The following is a 22,839-nucleotide window of genomic DNA, read 5'->3' as shown; positions in this document are numbered from 1 at the left end:
TATTTATAGTAAGGCTGGTCTGCCTCGGTACGCGGGGCGTACGCTCGTACGCAGCGCGTACGCGTACGTCATGCATGACCGAAGCCTCGACTGCCTCGGCTTCGGATGGGACGGGTTGCTGGGTACGCGGGTCGGATGGGACGGCGGGTCGGATGGGACGGCGGGTCGGACGGGTCGGAGCTTCGGACGGGTCGGATTCCTCGGATAGTGCGACGTGGACGATCAGAGGCCAATCCTCTCGGTTACGCAGGGCGTACAGGGGTACGCAGCGCGTACCTCGGATGAGGACGCTTACTCCCCTTCGGATAATATCCGAATTTTGATTAAAATAAATAATTAATTTATTTAATAAACTTCAAAAATTCATATCTTCTTCATACGAACTCCGTTTTCGATGGTCTTTATATCCTCGCGTAGGTGAGACTACGCTCTACAACTTTCGTTTAGACTCTGTCGGCAAATTCCGAAATTTTTTTTTTATTATTTATAAAAAAAACCCATCGCGTTTAAGGAATTTCTTTGAAAATTCATAACTTCTTTATCTGATGTCGGTTTTTGCCAGACTTTTTACCGCTGGAATACTAATGTCGAGACCTTCGATTCTCGTTTAGGTCATTCCGGCCAAAAGTCGCTCGATTTCCGATTCGAGTTTTTAGCTGTCTGTTGCTAAGCCGAACTTGGAAAAATCATAACTTCGCTATATGAAGTCGGATTTGGGCGTTCTTTTTACGTACGATCATGGTTCAAAGACATTTAATCATAGAAGGAAATTAAATAGAACTTATTTGTACATTTTATTATGAAAGTAAATTTTATTACTCAGAAGTGGTTACAATACTTGACCCATTTTGGTCGTTACAAAGAGTTGAAATATCGGGTTGTCACACAGTGTGGGCGGACCAATCACACTGTAGACTCGATGTACATGGCTAGACTCGAAGGGTGGACCAGGTGGACTGAAGGCCTGATGCGGGCGGACCAGTCACACATTAGACCCGATATGCTTGGCTGTTCTATTTGTGATATGTTATGAGTATGTTTATGTATGGTTGGTATTTTGAGGGTAACTCACTAAGCTTTTGGACTTACAGTTCAGTGTATTGTTTCAGGTACTTCTGGAGATCGTGGCAAGGTGAAGGCGTGATCGTACCGCTCCTCATGTTTTATGATTTATGTGATATGGTTCTGGGGGATATTCTTATGTTTAAACTATTTTGAAAACAAGATGTATGAATCAAATGGTTTTTGAATGAGATAAAATGTTTTAATTTGGCTCAAATTTTATGGGTGTTACAAAACTAATGTCGAAAGTACTCAACACTAGTCTTATAATAACTGCATCATCGATACCTTTCTAATGATATATACATTTGTATATATATGTGTACGTATATAAGATTTATACTTTATTTTAATACGTAAATATGCTATTATAATTTGTAACTCATTCATACAAACTCCATTTTTTATGTTCTTTATATCCACGCGTTGGTATTTACGAGTACTACAACTTTCATTTAGACGCTGTCAGCTAATTCTCATTCTATCTCAGATTTACAAATTGTATCGAATTTATCGCGCTCGAAGAGTAGGGACCAAGTTTCGTCCATATCTTTAACATACAAGCTCTACTCTCGACATTCTTTATATACATGTGTTGGTAAAAACAAGATCTAAAAGTTTCATTTAGACCCCGTCGGCTAATTGTCGACCGGTCTTAAATTTAACAGTACGAGGAGATTATATTGTTAAATGTCCGCGTAAAATTCATAACTTCTACATACGGACTCCGTTTTCGTCTGTCTTTTTACCGTTGAGTTCCTATTAATGATATATTCAACTATCATTTAGTTCGCGTAGGCTAAAAACCGCTCGAACTAAAATTCGAGTTTCGGGTCATGCACTGCTATGCCAAATCTTAGAAAAATCATAACTTCCTCATACAAAGTCAGATTTGGGTGTTCTTTTATTGTATGTTCTCAGTTGAACGTATTCTACGACTTTCGTTTAGATTACTAAGGCTAAAAAGTCTTCTATTATAAATTCACTATTTACGTCTCCCAGTGCCGTGCCGGTTTTGCCGTAAAACTTCGACGGGTTATAACTTCTTCGTTATAACTCAGATTTCGACGTTGTTTATATGTACGGAACCCTTGTAAAATATACTACAACCTGGTTAAGATTAATCCTTCTAAATAATCTTGCATCAAAAACTTATTTTTGATGCTCATCATCTCTAAATTGACTAGCCTGGATCTGCGGGCGTTACAACATGTATCCCGTCTTCACTGACTACGTGTCCCAAGAAATCCACCTTGCGAATCTAGAACTCGAATTTGGAGAATTTTGTGTATAGCTTCTCCGCCCTTATAGTTTCCAAGAGATGTCGTAGATGTTGGTCGTGCTCATCCTTACTCCGAGAGTAAACGAGTATATCGTCGATGAAGACAATTACAAAGTTGTCGAGGAATGATCGGAAGACTCGGTTCATTAGGTCCATAAATGATGCGGGTGCATTTGTTAGAAAAAAGGGCATAACCACGAATTCATAGTGCCCGTAACGAGTTCGGAAGGCAGTTTTGTTGATATCCTCTTCTCGGAATCGCAGTTAATGGTATCCGGATCTCAGATCTATTTTTGAGAAGTAGTTGGCTCCTTTTAACTGATCAAATAGATCGTCGATCCTAGGAAGGGGATACCAATTTTTTACGGTGAGCTTGTTGAGTTCTCGGTAATCGATACACATGCGGAAGGAACCATCTTTCTTTTTGACAAACAAAATCAGAGCTCCCCAAGGAGAGAAGCTCGGTCTTATGAATCCTTTGTCTAACAGTTCACTCAACTGGCTAGGTAGCTCTTGAATTTCTGCAGGGGCTAATCTATACGGCGACTTGTCGATTGGCGTGGCTCCGGTTAATAGGTCAATTCGAAATTCGACCTGTCGCTCGGGGGGTATTCCCGGGAGGTCTTCAGGAAATACGTCTGGAAAATTTCATACCTTCGGGATATCCATGATGTTCTTCCCTTCTTTCTGTTTGTCCACTACGTGGGCTAGAAAGGCGTGATTCTTGTTATGCAAGAACTTTTGTTCCTTGATGCACAAGATAATTTGAAGGTTTGCGCTGGATTTATCACCGTAGATAATTTGTGTTTCGTTGGTGGGTATGTGAAGGCAAACGACCTTCTCGTGGCACATAATATCGGCATGGTAGGGGCTTAACCAATCCATACCGATAATCACATCAAAGATTCTAATATTAAACGACATCAAGTTGATTTGAAACGAGTGATTATTTAATGTTAACGTGCACCCTATGAAAATGTCGTTTGTTGTTTCAGTTTTCCCATTAGCCATTTCCACCATGAAGGTTTCACTTAACTTTTGGGGATTTTGATTTAGTAAATGTTTGAATTTATGACTCACGAAAGTCCGTTCTGCCCCACTATCAAATAAAATGCATGCATAGATGTTGTTGAGGGGAAACATACCAATGACTATGGACGGATCTTGCACTGCCTCTCCTTGTCCCATAGCTAGGACTCTATTTGACCCTCCTTCATTTTGGTTGTTTTCCTTGGGACAGTTCCCTTTATAATGACCGGTTTCTCCACACCCGTAACATGCCTGACTTGCCCCGACATTGTTGGGTTGGTTGTTTTGTTGTGGTTGAGATCTGCAATACCGGGCAGTGTTCCCTTTACGATTGCATTTGGTGCACTGTAAGTCTCGACAGGCGCCGTTGTGGTGGAAATTGCATTTATCACACTTTGGTAGAGTGCTTGCATAAGGCCTTGCAGGTGTCGGTGTGGTTAATGCTGGTGCAGCTGGAGTTGGTGTGATTTGAGTGGTAGCAGTGTGGACTGCTACAGTTTGTTGTTTCTTGGATGATTCATGAGTCTGTTGCCTTTTTCTTTTGTTTCCCCGATTTTTCTTGTTGTTATCCTCTTTTTTGGTATCGGCACCGGAAGTCTTCGTGCCCTTGTTATCCCCATGGTCGTACAACTTCTGCGCCAGGAACTTAGCACTATCGAACGTTGAGGGGTTCGCAAAAATCACATTCCCATGGATTGGAGGAGTTAACCCCCAATTAAAACGCTCAACCTTCTTCCACTCAGAAGTTATCATTCCCGGGAAAGTGTGCCAGCTCATTGAATCTGGCAATGTATGCTTCGATGTCGGAGTTCTACACGGTAAGATTCCACAGTTCCTGCTCAAGCTTTTGTATTTCGCCTCGGGGACAATACTCATCCAACATCCTAGTTTTGAGGTCTTCCTATGACATGGCATTTGCGATTGGGAGAGTTAGGGCTTTAACATGGCCGTTCCACCATGAAAGGGCTCTGTCAGCAAACGTACAGGTTGCAAATCTGACTTTGCTCTCATCTAGACACCCGCAAATCTCGAAAACAGACCCGGTCATTTCGATCCACCGAGTGAGGGCTATTACACCTCCACTTCTGTTGAATGACTTTGGTTTTGCATTGGTGATGTATTTGTAGGTGTAGGTTCTTTGGGGCCCTTAGTTACCCCCATGGTTGGAACTTCCCGTCCCATTTCCGTTACCACCTCCGTTAGTGCCCTGGTTGATGTGTGCTAAAGCTGTCGTAACCACAACCGAGATTGCTGCCTGGAAAGAAGCAGTGTTTATCTCCGGTGGGGGTGGCGGCGGTGGTGGTGCTGCTGTAGTGTTTTTGCAAATATATCCTCTTGACATTTCCTACTACGAGACATGAATGGCGCTGAGTTTATGAATCCCTTTGTTTCTAATGGTTACGGTGGTTCGAGTGTACTCATAATTGAACTGTATTATATAAAATTTAAATGAAAAGAGAGAACATAGCAGATAACAACATCACAAATAAAACATAGGTGTTTCATTAATGATTAATTCTTAGTACATAAATGCATGAAAATTGACCTTTGAAAGGTCTACAGTACATAAACAATAAAATCTGTCAGCATAATGACCATGCGAGTAGTGTAATCACTTAATCGTAGGGTCAGTCCCACATACATAAAGTAAAAGAAAAGAGAGCCCCATCAATAGCAGTGGCGAGTAGGATGGCTCCTACTCCCGTCGGGAGGTGTCTGGCGGTGCCAATGACGAAGTAGAAGTGCCCTGGAGTCTGGCTAGCTGGCGCTCGGTCACTCGCATCCTCGCCTTTGGTGCGGCCTGCCACTCCTGATAATCCCTTAATATTTCATGGGTTTTCCTCTCCGCGCTCTCTACCGTGGCCCTCATCTCATTCTTCTGATTGGCGGTCGCTTGAGCCTGGTCGCCAATATCCCTAGTCCTTCTGACCATAACCGGAAGAGCTCGGTTCGCTGGCCCATATGGCTAAGGTCGTAAAATCTTTGCGTCATGCCAAACGGTGGATGCATTCCCTGGTGCCTGCTCCACCTCCATATATCATGGACCCACGGGGGCATAGGGCCCTTGGGGCCCATCCGATGTGCGGGTACCCTAGCCATGTAGGGTGGGTCGATGACTTTGGACTCAGCGTCCGAGTCATCCTCTTCCTCCTCATTGACTTCCTCGTCAACTTCTTCCTCTTCTGGGTCTTCCATAGGCTCTTCTTCAGGGTCCTCCTCTATCCATCCGCCATTTCCCTGATTGGGAAAATAGGGGTTGCCTGGCAAATGAAATCCCGCCATGTCATCTATACGAGGATATAAGTACAAGAGAAGATATAAGAAATACATGAAGACTCCACACAACGCCAAAATACTCCTATAGTATTTTAGTTGCTTATGCTCGGTTCCTTAAAACTTTTGGGTATAAGGTTGGTAAGATTTAAATTCATTGTCCACCCCGATCACTCCCAAACACATGTTGGTCGTATTTTGAACAAATATAGTTGATCAGACTATATTTATCCCCAAGACGATTACATAACTGTATGGGTTTAACCGCGATGTCCAACTCTTCTAAAGACTTTTAATTGTTTCTTATTATGACACCACTCCTAATATGCGCACACATGCATATATTTTTTTTTGTTCAAAATATTTTAGTCCCATAGAATTTATAGTTGCATATCCAGTGGCGGACCTATGTAGGGCCTTTGGGGTCTCGGGCCACTGCTCAATTTCCGGCACGCAGTGTAATTTTTTTTTTCTATTAGGTGCATCCGCTTGAAGTACGAGGGACACCCCTACTAAAACAGTCTGCGTCCGCCACTGTGCATATCTTGTATGGTTAGATATGTTAGTTCACTATAAACAATGCTCTGATACCAATATGTCCTACCCCCAAACCAGGACGGCGGAAACGTCCGTGGACATGTGACTTCATCTTGTAATATCATAACAGTTGATTATAAATGAGACATAGCAACCAAACATCATTCCATATACCAACATGCATTGTTTACAACTTTGTATTTATTCATGATATTACATCCAAAAATAACACAATGTATGATATTTCAAAAATACAATAATTTTCCAAAAATCCATAGTTGCAGAACCTGCTTACTGAGTCCCTAAGAATACAAGTCGTTTTGAAAAGTGTCAACATAAAATGTTGGTGAGTTCATAAGCATATTTTTAAGAAAACTTTGTAACATCTTTGTTTATAATAGGTTGTAAAACTCCAGAAAATCCCATATTTTCTATAAAACTAATTTGTGAGTCTCTTTCTAAAATTGTGTGTATTTGCATGCATGTTCTTTGTTTTCCTTTGTTTGTATTTGAAAAGAGTATGACCCCACACTACTAGAAAAACAACCTTTTACGACGCTCATTGCGCGTCGTAAAAGGCTCAGACGACGCATAAATGCGCGTCAAGGAAGGCCCTGTCATAAAGAGAAACGACACGCTTTTGCGCGTCTTCTATAGACGACGCGCATTTAGGACGATCATTTACGACGCGCGTTTACAACACGCAATGCATATCAAGGAAGGCCCTGTCATAAAGGAAGACGACACGCATTTGCGTGTCGTAACCTTACGACGCGCATTTACGACTCGCATTGCGTATCATTAAAGCTCATGTCAAGAAAGGCCATGTCATTAAGAAAGATGACACACATTTTTGCGTGTCATAATTTTAAATGTTTTAAAAATATATATATTTTTCATAGATTTGCTATTTTCAAATTAAATAACACATTTAAAGTCTCTTAATGCAAAATAAAATACTTATATAACAAAACAATCCATTTCATAAAATAAATGTACTAATATTCAAAACAAATCACATTTAATTGTTAGTTTATTAGCATCATTCAAACTAGAAAAACAAATCTTCCTAATCCAAATAAGAACAACACGGAAATCCCAACTCTTGATCAAGAACAACACGGAAATCCTACACAATAATCATGTCAGTTCTACAATATCAATATGAACTAATTAATAACACATATGGTATGTATGTATGTATGAGAGTGGAATCAAAATGATCTACCAATAAGTGTTTTGTACTGCCTTGAATCAAAGTATTTTTGGTAGCCTCAAGGATAGCTCCCAAAGGATACTCCTTCATACACCCACCTGCATATGTGCAAATATAGATTACAATATTGAGTATGTCATGGGAAAATTGCTGAAAATAGCAACATACTTTCAATATTGGTAAAGGGGTAAAATATTAATTTGTAGAGTATATTATTGGGCATTGTGACTTTATATATACCTTTCAAGTATGCCAAGATAAGCAGAATTTGTAGACTCTATCATCTTCTTAAGCAATGATCTCACCAAATAGTTACCAGCCATTATCTTGGCATGTTTTTATTTAAAATATATTAATAAATAAATAAATAAATAGCATATAACATATTTTAGTTTATTTTATTGACATACGTACCTGACTTTGTAAAAGGTTAAGAACTGCTGAACCCACAAAATTACTTGTTGATGTCTTTCTTATTACTGTTGATAATGCTTGCATTGATCCCATCATTAGTTGCAAATATGTAAAAAGGCAAAAAAATATGAATCTTGAAACCAAAAAAAAAACTCATCATAGTTTGTAAATATATTAACAAAAAATGAAGTTTATAATAAATGAAATTACCTGACAATAGAACCATAATCAATGTATAAAGAGTCTTCCTATTCGAAATTGATGTTCAAGCTCTGCCACCATGGTTTGATAATCCTGAGAAAAATAATTATTTATTATAATAGCAAAATAGCAAATTCATGGAACCTTGACACTAAAATGTGTTATATTGTTATATTTATCTCACATAGTCCATGATTCCTATTGAATAACTTGACTTGTTATTGTATTAGTAAATTTATCACTCACTATAGCTTCCAAAACTTAGAATTTGCAAAGTTGTATTGCTGTGTATATCAAATATGTAAGAATCTATATCATTATTTATAACTATATGCAGTAAATTAAAACCATCATCTAATAGGCAACATTAAACATAAATATATTACCAAAAGGAGGGCCCTTAGTGCAGCAGCAAAGGCATGGTTAACTAATCCAGACCTGAACTATGATCTTGATTCCACAAATTGATTGATAATCAAATAGCTCTTGCATAAAGGGAATATTCTTTTCAATGATTCCTGCATTTTCTTGCAACATTTATTTCCCAAAAGTGAAAAGAGTTCCATGAAGTTATAGATACATACATATGTGCATCTGTGTATGTATAATTGTATATGTGAAGATTCTTAACCTGGAGTGCCAAAACCATAGATCCATCAACATTGAACATAATAGAGTTATCATTCCCTCCAACTCTATTGATCGAAATATATCGTCCCTCAATCCCAACTAAAGCAAATAGAAGATCATCAATTACAATGAGTTCCTGCATGTGTTGAAACATTATCACAAAATCTTCACTTATCTTTACTTTAAAATGATATTCTATAGTAACTTGTTTCTAGGTTTCAAAATTGACATTAGTTTAAAAGGCCAAGAATTGCACAAGGAAGCATAAAAACAATTGTAGTTGTACCTGAACGGAAGCATTGTAGCAACCTATCGGCTTCTCAGATTCCAATCTGTACAAAACATACCACCAGACCTGGAAGGCTGCCCTATTGGCTTCTCCATCTACTACATCCGATGATTCCTTCTCTTCAGCCTGATAAGTGAATATCATAAAGTAGTACCCAAAAACAAATTATTAATCTTGTTTTGCTGTAAATAAGGGAAATGATAAAAGTTAGGTTCCAAGAAGTTAACAGCAACAGGTTACACACATTGTATTTCCTAGTGTTTTTATGAGAGAGAGAGAGAGGGGGGGATGTTTGGATGTGAACTGTTTTGTAACTACCTACATAAAACTAATTAAAAGGAACACTTCCATGCTTCTATTGATATTGCTAATCACAAATTATGCTTCAATATATTCTTGATACAAATATACAAAAAGAATTTGGAAAAAGAAGACTAATCAAATTTTAAAATAACCTGGTCAAACATATTAGCAGAATTGTTCCTTCATACGGAGAGACCGACTCACGGTTTTGTCGAAAAATAACAAGAATGTACATCTTAACAGCTGTATATCTTAACAGATTCAGACTCAGTGTCCTTCATACAGTGGTGAGATGTCATCAGCATAGATGGAAGCACAAGTGTCGGAAGCACCACTGCGAGCAATGTTTGGTACGGGTGGAAGGCTAAACAGCTGACATATCCGATATTTTGAGCGATGAATACCCATCAGGTGTTCGGATGTCAAATAATCTCATAGAACCATCGACAAAGCCAGATGCATATTGACCTCCATGAACTTGAGAAGCAATGTTTTGAAAACCAGACCAGATATCGAACCAGTCGTCTTACCGAGTTGATCGTTCAATTGGTTCGACTGGTCGGACCGGTCCTAAAAACTGGATGAACCGGACAACGTCATATATATATATATATATATATATATATATATATATATATATATATATATATATATATATATATATATATATATATATATATATTCTTAGAATTTGAATTTTGGAAAGTTTTGTTTCATTTTAAAAGTTTAAAAATAATGTGTGTGTGTGTATATATATATATATATATACACACACACACACATTATTTTTAAACTTTTAAAATGAAACAAAACTTTCCAAAATTCTAATTCTAAGAATTTATATGCTGACTCTTTCTCAAAATTTCGTTATTAACGTGATAAAAAAAGTAAAAAAAAAAATAGCTTTTGTTGAATGTAAAAAGAGGAATTAATCCTTTATGCGTATCCCACATCGACAAAAAATGAAAATGGAAGCCTTAGAGAGCACTATAAAAGGAATGGAGTGATTGAGTTTCTGAAGGAAGCCACGATCTACCTTATGAAGGTGTGGGTCCCTTGAACCATTTTGTAGTCTAAATTTTATAAAAAAAAAAAAAATATGGCCGGTATTTTTTCTGGTTTGACTAGCTTGATTTTTACTAGTTTATATTATAAACAAATAAATCCTAAAATAAAAGCATCAAAAGGAATAAAAAAGTCGAGATTGAAAAGTAGGAGTAGTTGATACCATACAGTCGGATTGCTGCTGCTAATCTACTACAACACCCACACTTCTGACCTGGGTCTGTGACCTTGAATGGAAGAAAATACAGTTACTAGTTTCTGTTGAAAAATCAGTTGAATGTTATTTATTGATAATCATGTAACTCGATATCAACAGAGTAATGTTCTCGATCCTTCCGGACCTGTTCAGGTGCAAAGTATAACAGTCAAAATCTAACTAATATGCAAATAACTACAGTAGACAAGATACATCAAGTAATTTATTGATAATCAAAGTAAAAATAAGCAAGAAGGAAAAAGAATTTCAGAAAAGATAAATAAAGATCATATGCTCCATTGTTCATTATTGCTTGATATACATGACTTAATAACAAGCACCCATCAAATTATATGACAATTAATAAAAGGCTGAATAACAGTGTAACCTCTTAACACATCAGAAGCCATTAAACTTAAGGAAAAATGAAGCATTAAGCCCCAAAAGAATGAATAATAGTGCAATATGTTGAAAGAATTCATGGGGGTACCATTGTTCCTTTAGTGAATGTGACCTCAAATATACCTTTGATCTACCAGTGACAAATTGAAGCAACCTCACCCTATCTTCCTTGTTAAATGCTTTCAGAACCTCCCAAAACCACACAACAACACTATGTATCATGTGTATTCAACATTCGCCTTCAGATCATCCACTGCATTAAAAACAATTAACAAGGCCAAGGTTAAATTTAATCATGTAAATATGTTTATAATTTTTTTTAAAAATATACTCACAAAGGAGACAAAATAAATGAAACATGTACCTGATAGCATAGACAAAGTAGTGGTCTTCCCAACTCCATTTGTCCCCCAAAAACCAAAACATTCACCTTCTTAAACCGAGAAAGTCAATGAATTGACCGCAACTTTTCATTCCAACAGAATGAGGACTGTAGGGAATACAAATACAACACCACTTCCAATACACTTTTCTAAGCCTACAAAGACAGAACAATGTTGAGATATCAAGAGTAGAAGATGTATGTATCTGTGCAATAATGTTGACATGACAATGAAGACAATTGTTTAACATAGTTCTTCAAAAAAAGCTTCTACATACAGATAGTACTGATGTAGATACTTACAATGTACCTTGGAAAATGTATGTAAAATTTGAGTTTGGAGACTTACCAAATATGTAAAAGAGATAGTGCTGGTAACAATCCCCTTGAAAAAAATGTGACTTCTTTCACTGTCAAAAGAAGCAAACATTTAATCAAATAGTTGGCGGGCATTATGTTACCCCCGAATTTAATCTGAGAGAAACAAGTGAGGCCTGGTGTGTGTGTGTGTGTGTGGAAAAATTCAAATACATCACTGAGATAAAGATATTTCGGAAAGTGGGTTACAGCACTGAGATAAAGATCGGAAACATCAAAACAATCGCTAATATCATAAATTTTGATTCGATGAAAGGAATTCTATCAGGAAGATTTCTTCATTCAATGAAAGGAATGGAAAATATATAATCGGACCTAGGGCTTGTAAGGACAACAAAAAATCACGAGTAACAAACTTTGTGAGGGATTAGAAGTCGTAATGCCATAAATCACCGAATCTAGGATAGAAGTAGCTAGAGGAGGTGTGACACTGGGGGGGGGGGGGGTCGGCGGTGGAGTGTCGGCGATGGTGGGCGGAGCTGGGTTTGTCTCAAGGAAAGTGGGTTAGAAGAGGGAAAGAAAGTGTGTGATGAGAGGGGAAACCGGGTAGTGCGAAGAAGAAATATGGCGATGACAACCATGTTGTTGCCTTTATGGATGCCGACAACTGGAAAAAGAAGGTGGTGGCGGTCGGAGTACCAGGGAAAGAAGGAGCGGTAGTCGATGTGGGTAGAAAAAGATGATTGCTTCAAGAAATAATGGAACGTGCTCACTCTTATTTAAGGACATTTCCTTAATCGCTTCCAATATCCAGATTTATAAAGTCAAAGTTACAGCTTCTCCTATTCCAGCATCATATACTCGATAGAATCCTATAAGATCAAAAACAAAATCCTCAGCAATCAAACATTCTGAAATGATTGCCTTACATCTAACAAAAATCGAGTAAAATAAGCATCAGATTCAAAAGAATGACACACAAATACTAATTTTCGTAAGTCGTAACAACGATAGGTGCATTCTTCGTGTTTCTTCTCTTTTCATTTCTTTCCCAGAGGGAGAGTAGGGCTTGAAATTTCTTGATCTTCAGAGTGACACTAGAGCAAATATTCGATGAGATAATTACCATGTAAGGTAAGGAGTAGCGGAGAAGCGGATCGGAGAGGAGAGAGTGGGGATAATCGATTCCGAAGATGAAAGTTAGAAAGAAGGTAGAAAAAAACAAGGCGGGTTTTCAAAATTTTTGGGATTTCATTTCCCCCGTATCTACTAAACGCGTGTTTCATTAAAATTATAAAGCGACACTTATAGAGGATGCGCATATAAGATACAACGCCCTCCGTGTTTTTAATTTTTTTTCTTATGACATTAATTTAAGGGCACACACTAATGCGTGACCTAAATCCTTAAATTTTTTTATAGAGATGACACTTTTTTAATGTCACTCTCTTTTGCGTAACATAAATTAGTGAGTGTCGTGGTTTGCGCGTCGTAAAAGGGTCTTTTTCTTGTAGTGCCAGAAACTCCTATATTTTATGTATATAAAAGTGTTGTGGTCCAACAAACCCTAAGTCCGAAGTGGTGAAATTAGTTTACAAAATAGACGAAACATAATTGTGCATTTTATAAAACTAATAGAGTTCATGTTCTTCGTAAATTCAAATAATGTTGTTATTCTCTATTTGAGACGTTATAACCATACTAATATGACTAATTCATCTTTCTTGACGTTCTTCAGGCGTCGGTTTCTAAATATATTTGTTACCCTAGACTGGCCTGCCTAACTGTAACGAACAGCTCAGATGTGGCGTGTCAACCCCGTATAGATCTATACACAATTACCTCGCTCTCCCTCCAAGAGACTCTAGTTATAACTACGAGGCTTACGATGTACGCTATGTAGGTACAGTGAAGGAGTGTCTCATAAGGGCCTCAACAAAATTTACGCAAACATTGAATCCAATTATTTAATATTATAAATAACATTACTAGTGTATATTTTTTACTGCAGTTTATGACACGGTAATAATTCCTGTCGTATAATTACACCGTTCACTAGGAGTGTTCAAAAGCCATAATGATAGACAGATTATGACATGCAACTTTTCTGTCTTAAAAGTAGGTTTAGTTCACTATTTGGGTAGGTTTATTTATAATCTCTTTTTATAAATATTCAAATCGAAACTAATATATTTGTAACATTTTTACAACAATTATCATAAATGACCCATTTTAACCGTATTTGTAATAAATGACGCATTTTTACCATAATTGTCATAAAGGACTCATTTTTACCAAAATTGTCATAAATGACCCATTTTTACAAGTGTTTGTGGTAAAAATGTATATATTCAAAAATTTACCATTTTGAGTGTAAATTTCTGTATTTCTCCATTTTTCAAGCTTTCATGACCAAAATTTTGTTTTAACATTTTCCTTGACATAATGGTGATTTTATCACACATTAAAGAAAATATTTTTAACATAATATCAAACATGTGAACTACACAAGATAACTTTGTTTCCTTTGAGACTTGTACAAATCTGGAGTTCATGGATTTTTCGCATGGGATCACAACATTTCAACACACATAAACATATAAAATATACACATGCAAGCAAATATTCAAGGATTTAAACAACATTTTGACTTGTATCCCCCCCCCCAAAAAAAAAGAATGTAAACTCGAAAACATGGGGTATGAAGCTCATCTTAGGGCTTTTTCGTTTTGTAGAGGGAGATAGAGAAAGGTTTTTGGTCCTAGCTTGCTTTCTTGAGGAGATTCTTGGAGTTATGGGTGTTCTAAGAGCTTATACACGAAAATGGAGTGTAAGAAGAAGAATTTTAGTGTAAACTTCAAACAAAACAAAGGAGTTTAACCAAGGACTTAGCAAGTTATGAAGCTTGAAGAATACTTTCTTGAAAAACACACACACAAACCCATGAATTTTTGAAGAAGAAGAGGAGAGAATCCTTGAGTGTTGAGAGAAAATGGGTTGAAGATGAATTTGTGAATGAGGGTGGGATTGAGGTATCGGCCGAATTAGAGAGAGAAGGGAGGAAAGATCAAGAATTGATACATGTTGGACAAAAACTATCCTCCTAGATGCATGTTAGTCAATTACATGGATAGATGTTATGTAATATTGAGGTGTCACAAAGTTTTATCCAACTTGTTTCTTTTTTTTAAATGGCTAGCTGATCCAAGAGGGATCCTCGGCCCAAAAGAGTAGTCCCAAGAAGATTAATTTTGATTTTTGGTTTGGCCCAATAGGCCCCAAAGGATGACTTTCGGCCCAAAATAGAGTCTAATTGAGGTTTTCGGCTCATTAGAGCCCAAAAGAGAGTTTCCGACCCAAAAGGATCAATTAGAGAGGTTATCTGCCCAATATGGCCCAATAAGAGAGTCTTGGCCCAAATAAGGATTGTGGGCCAAAAAGACTTGGGCTAAGGTCCAAAGTTGAGTAGTCTTAGTTTATCAGATTTGGTTTTGGGCTTTATACAAGGTGGTTTCGACTTTATACAAGGGCTTTGCACAAAGAAATTATCTTGTACAAGATAGAAATCCTAGCCCTAACTTGATGGTTGTGACAATTTATACAGGTGGTTAGAAGGGGCTTGGATAAGGCAAGTTTTCTTGGATAAGCCTTATCCATTTCCTTTCCCCCCAAGTTTCCTTAGAGCCCAAGAAAAGCTCTAGAAACTCTAGATCCAATCTAGTGTTGGCCCACCCCTATTGGGAGGTTCTAGAATTGATCAATGCTCAATCTTTTAAACATTTTCACCTTTGATCCTTCCACTTTTAATTATTCAAATTAATTCCAATTAATTTTTGATTAATTTATAATTCGACAACATAATTTTGAATTAATATATTTTTCTCAAAACATAGTAATAAATTATTTATTTTGATTTCAAATAAATTTATTAATCATATATTAATCATACGCCACCGTTGATGTCTCCATTGTGGAGGTCGAAGAGCCTAGTCATCGTTGTTCTTGTTGTGGCTGAGAGTGAAGCCACCGTTTGGGCGGCGTTCAGTCGGGAAGTGATCACTATGCCGCCGCTACTGTTGCTCGCAAGTCGTAGTACGCCACCGCACGAACGGACATCGGGGATAAAGAAGAACTCCATATGGGACGTCGGAGACCTTGTGACGGGAGTTTGAACCGGTTCTGTGGTCAAGGGAGGGACCGGTCGGACCTGTTCCAGTAGGATATCGATATGATCATCTGTTGCCGCCATTAGCCGTTGTGCTGCCCGCTTTCCTTGCCGCTGCCACTGCCTCACGCCACCAAGTGGGTGGCCGGATTCCTTCTACAAGCAGAAGCGTGTGTATGGGTGTGTTTTCTGTTATTAGTGTGTGATGTGTGTGGTTTGGGTTGGCCGGAAAAATTGAGGAAAGGCCATCACCACCACCGTGAGGTGGTGGCTGCCACTCCCTAACGCCGCTTGCCACCACGAGGTGGCGATATATTCTATTTGAGTGTGTTATTTTGTTAGGGTTGTGTATTTTGTAATTTGTAACCGAATTGATAATAGAAAATTTTGGAACCACCACCGAGAGATGGTGGCTACCGCCTCCTGCCGCCACCGACCGCCGTATTGGGTGGCGGTGTGCCTCGTTTTCATTTTGGACTCGTTTGGGATGTTGAATCACCAATGGGACCAATGAAGCCCTAATGGGCCTAATGAACCGTAATTGATCAAAGTACCTAGCTATTTGGCCTATTGGGCTAAGATGGGATTGGAAACCCTAATTAGGGTTAAGAAAACCCTAATATTGGATTTATGAGCTTTGGACCTCGGGACCCACATTTGGGCCTTTGGAATTGGACTATGTATTAAGCCCAATCACACCATATGAATTATTTAGAAGAGTGATGGACTTAATGGATTAACTACTTAATGGGTTAGGGTGCTGTGATGATACTTAAGACAAATATGGGTAGGTGTGGAAGGTAGTATGGGCATGTACTACTGAAAGCACAGGACCCATACGAGTAGCAAGGAAGTCACAACCCCTAGGGTTTGGTTGGGAGTTGGTCCCCTGTCATTATATGGATTATCAGAGATTTTTCTGGTGTAATACCAAAATGGTGGTTACGAGACGTCTTGAGATCGGATCCAGGTTAGGATCGGGAGCTGGCAGTCAGGATAGGCCAACATTGTCAAATGACCGTGTTAGTGAGATCATCCGGGATGAGGTGATCGGGGTTGTCCAGGAACAGTTTCCGAAGATGTTTGGGTCTATTAAAACCACCATGGTTGAGCATTTCGATGAGCACTATGCAGCCATTGCCGAGACGGTTGTTGTGGCAGCTATATCAGTTGTAATGATGACAAAGGGGGGAGCTGGTCGAGCTTTCTAGTACCAGGACTTGTTACTGGGACATATTCTGATGAGCAGAGGGTTGCAGTTACTTGGGACCAGGGAGATATTCTGTACTCGTTACATTCCGCTGGTCGAGCGGGAGAGTCTAGCACATGAGGTTCTATATTTGAGGCTTTGGGGGTTTTCCTCGAGGCCGGAATGTGAGTCACGAGGACTCCGGAAAGGAGTGATGATTATGTTCAGCTGGGGTTTTGTAGTTGGAAATAGAATGGTTAATTGGTGGATTGGAATGTCGTTTTATAGGGCAAGGATTGTGCTTTTTTAGTTTTCGAGCTCAAAGGAGTGAGCAGACTTGGGACCCCAGGATCAAGTTGTGTTCCATCTCAGGTAAGTTAGTCGCTGGGGTTGACGACATTATTTCAGCGCTGGTGAGATCGGGTGTGTCGATGTGGCATGAGTATCTTGTGAGGCGTACGTGATTACCATTCCAACCCATAGGAGCTAATATCTGATTCGCCTTGGATCTCTCGTATCAGAAGGTAAGGATTGATTGTGCGATCTATTGCACTTTCGGGATTGGAGACTATGTCTTGGGAGCAGTTGTAGCCCGGTTTAGGGCAAAGGTTTCTTTAGCTACTGCAGTTTAGTTGTGGGCAATTGAGTTGGTGAGTGATGTCAGGGTGCGAGTCCCTGAATGATATGATTTCTAGAAGCTCGAGAGCGTGAGAGTAGTTTGGAACACTTTGGGAAGAAGGGTATTATATGGGAGGTCTGCGGACAGGGTCCCACAGGATGGTTATTCAGCATGGTCAGGATTTAGTGGTTTTAGTAACCGTTTTTGGTTGGCAGGTGAGGGCGCCAAGGGAAGTAGCTCGTTGCTGAGATGTTAGTCGGAGCATCTATCTTTTGGACTTCAAGAATTCAGTGTGGGATCATTCAAGTATTAGGGATTGTCGGTTTCCCTGGGATTCAGAAAGTGTTCAGCTAGTTCTTAGAAGTGTGTGATCACTTGTGATTGGCTGGTAATAGAGCACCAATTGGAAAGAGTTGGCTGTCATCAGATCGATCGTTGGAGAGTGAGAAGGATTGGAAATTCTCCAACTTTCATGTATTGTGAGGACTTAGTCGAATCTAAGTGGGGGAGAATTATCTCGGGGTTCAGAAGTAGGAGTAGTTTGAATATGGGATAAGTTTCGCATCGTGGTCAGGAAGGAAGACAACCCTAGTACCTGCTTGGTTTGAGTGTTGTGTGAGTTGGGAGTTCGGTAAAAACTCCCCAAAATGTGAATCGCCTATTCTCGGTGCTTGATAGCAGAACTTGGGAAATCAGGTTTGGATTCTAGCCATGAATTAAGTTCAGTGGTGTGTTAGGTCGAGCGCGTGTTCGACCGGTATGGAAAGTGTTGTAAGACTGTGAGGGTAGCTGTAGCATTCACTAGCGATCAGTTGGTATGGAAAGTGTTGTAAGACTGCGGGGGTAGCCGTAGCATTCACTAGCAATCAGTTGGTATGGAAAGTGTTGTAAGACTGCGGGGGTAGCTGTAGCATTCAATAGCAATCAATTAGTATGGAAAGTGTTGTAAGACCGCTGGGGTAGCCGTAGCATTCACTAGCAGCAGATAGTGCTAGAGTGATGTAAGTCTGTGGGTGCAGCCGCAACATTCACTAGGTTGGTAGATAGCATAAGCGCGTTATTAGGACGCAGGAGGGACAGTAGTAACCACCAGTTCAGGTGTAGCAGTGAGGATATGAAAACCCACAGATTGGATTTCGGAATTACCCAGACGGATTGGATGGGGTTGAGCCAGTGATAGGACTGCAGAAACGCCACTACAGTTAAGAGATCAAGGAAGCAAGGAATTGCTTAAGGTCGTTTGTGATATAAGTCTATTGTTGGTCAGGTAGCAATCACTTTTAGCCATGGATTTGGTAACAACGGGATACAACGCATGGATCCGATTGGTTGGATCAGGAGGTTGTTAGAGTCGCAGTGGCATTATAACTAGTGGCAACTAGTTCCAGGGAAGGATTTCATTCGGAAGTCATGTGAGGCAACTATGTGGGAGTCCTTTAGCTCTGAGACTGGGCCAGAACTCGGAATTTCAAATGAGTATTACTCAGTTGTGGCAAACTAGAGGATTGTTGGATGAGATGCAAGGATAGGTCCTTGGATTTCAAGTTATGGGTTAGAACCGAATTATGTATATAGTGGTATTCCAATCTAGGGTATTCCATCGTGAGGATGATCGGACCCTACAATTGAGTGGACCTCACGTGTTTGGTATTCCAACCCGAGGGTTGATTGGACCAAACATGTGTGTGATACGAGGGTATTCCATCCAAGGGATGACTGGATCCATTGTAGGCATGCCTGGTATTCCAGCCCGAGGCTGATTGGGCCAGGTATGAGTGTTCGTGCTTAAAAGATGATTGTTATATGTATAATGGTTCGGGAGTTAAAGGAAGCACTGTCTCGTCGGCACTTAAGGGTTCACCTCTCGGTTTGTCTCCCATTCTTCATCATATCCTTGGAAATATTGTCACCCGAATTAGCTTTCTCCAGAACGATTATCGAGTCTCTTTTGTCCAGTAAAGAGTTATTGGCAGTAGAGTATGATATGTGGTTCTGTACTATTGTAGGGACCTCAAGTTATCAATAGTTGAGTAGCCAGTTGGGAGTTAAGTGTAATAAATTCTGCAATGATTCAGAGTGGGCGGTCTATCAATGAGATGGACCATCCCGAGACTACAAATTCAGATTGAGTAAATGTGATCATATTGCAAGGGATTCGTTTATCTTCAGGTTTTAGAACCCTACGAGGGTTGGTTACGGTTGCCTTGGAAAGGCTGGGGTTATGCTCGGGGTTATAGTCGTGTTGTTCAAGTTGACTGGTGTGTAAGGGATGATAAGAAACGATGTCGAGGACAAAATCAAATTTAAGTGGGGGAGAGTTGTAACATCCCGTTTTAAATAGAATAATTAAACTAATAAACATGTGACCCCGAGAAGTAATTTTATTATTGTATTAAATTATTATAACCCAAAATTAAATAATAATTAGTGGGGTGTTGGTTCCGGGAAGCCAAACGACAAGAATTGAATCTCTGGGGGTTAAAGTGTAATTTTGGGACTTTATTTGTAATGATTTTCATAAGTCAAGGGATGTTTGGTAACATTTTGGACTTGATATGTAATGATTTTCAGAAGGGAGGGTTTAGATTGTAGATTAAGGACTTAATTTGAAAGAAGAGGAGAAGGAGGCGCGGGTTTTGTCAATATGGATAATAGATTTGAAGGGATCGGGTATAAATTGTTGCATTGCCTCTCCAAACCTAACCCTAAGGAGCGGTCGTCACCTTAACATCCAGCCACCATCACCTAATGCTCATTCGATCTAAAGCGCTGCACCATCACCCCTTTCCTACATGATTTCAACCGGCGACGCTAACCATTGTTGCTGCTACAACTCGAGTTGCTAACCTTCTCCTTCTCCGTCCCTTCTTCTTGTTGTTCGCCACTGTCGCTACTGGATTGGATATGCCGCCGCTGCTATCTTCATTGTGGAGGTCGAAGAGCCCAGTCGTTGTTTTTCTTGTTGTGGCTGAGAGCGAAGCAAACGTTCAGTCGAGAAGTGATCACTAATGCTGCAGCTGCTGTTGCTCGCAAGTCACTGTACGCCACCGCACGACCGGACATTGGGGATAGAGAAGAACTCCATGTGGGACGCCGAAGACCTTGTGACGGAAGTTTAAACCGGTTCTATGGTCATGGGAGGTACTGGTCGGACCTGTTCCGGTGGGATATCGATATGATCATCCGTTGCCGCCATTAGCCGTTGTGCTGCCCGCTTTCCTTGCCGTTGTCGCTGCCTCACGCCACCAGGTGGGTTGCCGGATTCCTTCTACAAGTAGAAGTGTGTGTGGGTGGTGTGTTTTCTGTTATTAGTGTGTGATGTGTGTGGTTTGGGTTGGCCGGAAAAATCAAGGAAAGGCCGTCACCACCACTCCCTACCGTAGCTTGCCGCCACGAGGTGGCGGTATATACTATTTGAGTGTGTTATTTTGTTGAGTGTGTGTATTTTTGTAATTTGTAACCGGAATGATAATAGAAAAGTTTGAAACCACCACCGAGAGGTGGTGGCTGCCGCCTCCTACCGCCACCGGCCGCCGTATTGGGTGGCGGTGTGCCTCGTTTGCATTTTGGACTCGTTTGAGATGTTGAATCACCAATAGGACTAATGAAGCCCTAATGGGCCTAATGAACCGTAATTGATCAAAGTACCTAGCTATTTGGCCTATTGGGCTAAGATGGGATTGGAAACCCTAATTAGGGTTAAGAAAACCCTAATATTGGATTTATGGGCTTTGGACCTCGGGACCCACATTTGGGCCTTTGGAATTGGACTATGTATTAAGCTCAATCACACCATATGAGTTATTTAGAAGAGTCATGGATTTAATGGAGTAAGTCCCTAATGGATTAAGTGAGAAACACTTAACTCTAATTGTCATTTTATGTGGAACCCTAATTTTGGGAATTGATCGGGACACGCACGAGAATTATTTAGTAAAGTTAAAATTTTAATTAAAAATCATCAGAAAATTAATCTAAGGCAATAATGGAATTAATGGATTAAGTCCTTAATGGGTTGAGTAGGAACACTTAACCCTAATTGTCATTTCATGTGAGAACCCTAAATTCATTTGGGCCTATCTATTGGGCTTTGGTGGTGGGACTATTGATGGGCAATCCAAGAACAAGTAAATGGACCAAAATAATTGGACAAGTTTTAGAGTAAGGCCCATGTGAAGGACTTGGGACCAATCTGGAAGATTGGATGGGCCATAACTAGGCCTTTATGATTATGTGATATTGGGCCATGGGAATACCGATAGTTTGGACTAGAATAATTGAATGAGCCTTAAGGAAAGACCATGTAGAGGTCTAGGCCCAATTTGGAAAATTGGGCCACATGTTGGGCTTTGGCCCATTACTTGACTTTTGGGCCTTTGGAGTGTGAGTTGGACCTTGGGCTTGGAACCCAATTATTAATTAGGTGTTGTTTGATGTTGGCAGTTCGGAAATCTGTCAACCAGCAGCTGGAGTCTCATATGTGGGACTTCAGCAGTGCTAGGTGAGTTATCCTCATTATACTCAAGGGTCTAAGGCACCAAGGCCGGCCCTTTGGATTGTTATCTGGTTATGTTATGCTGGTATGATCTGTTAGATCAGTATCCTGGTAGATAGGATGGTATTATGTGCTATGTGGTATGATCAGTTAGATCATTTGTTGTCTATAGACTGTTATGTGATTATCTGTTATATGTGTGCACATATTTGTTTGGCGGTTGAGGCTTATCTGCTTTGTGCGAAAGCCAATAGACCTAGGCATTCCAACCTGTTGGTTGTGGGCCGTGAGTATTCCATCTCGAGGATGATTGGACTCTTAGTATGCTGGCGTTCCAACCTGTTGGTTGTGGTCCGGGGGTATTCCAAACCGATGGTTGACTGGACCCATAGTATGTTGTTTATGATTATATGTGTATTTTTGTGGGTATGGGTATTTTGGGGGAACTCACTAAGCTTTGTGCTTACGGTTTCAGTTTATTGTTTCAGGTGCCCCGGATGTCTTGGCAAGGCGAAGACGTGACTGTACACATCCTTGTGTTTTGGACTTATGTGTTATGGGATACTCTGATATTAAACTATTTTGAAAACATTGTGTAATAACTAATGACTTTTGGATGTTTGAAAAAGTTTTAAATTGGCTTGATTTATATGGGTGTTACATGATCTATCGGTTTGTTCATTAAAGCAACCGCTCCTTCATTATCGCAAAAAAGTTCCATTGGTTTCTGAATGGTTGGGACAACTCGAAGATCTCCAATGAAGTTCTTCA

The sequence above is a fragment of the Lactuca serriola genome, chromosome 4, assembly GCF_051521515.1.
Source record: "Lactuca serriola cultivar US96UC23 chromosome 4, Lser_US96UC23_V15, whole genome shotgun sequence".
Lineage (NCBI taxonomy): Eukaryota > Viridiplantae > Streptophyta > Magnoliopsida > Asterales > Asteraceae > Lactuca > Lactuca serriola.
The sequence above is the reverse complement of the archived record's forward strand: the minus strand, read 5'-3'. Positions refer to the sequence as shown.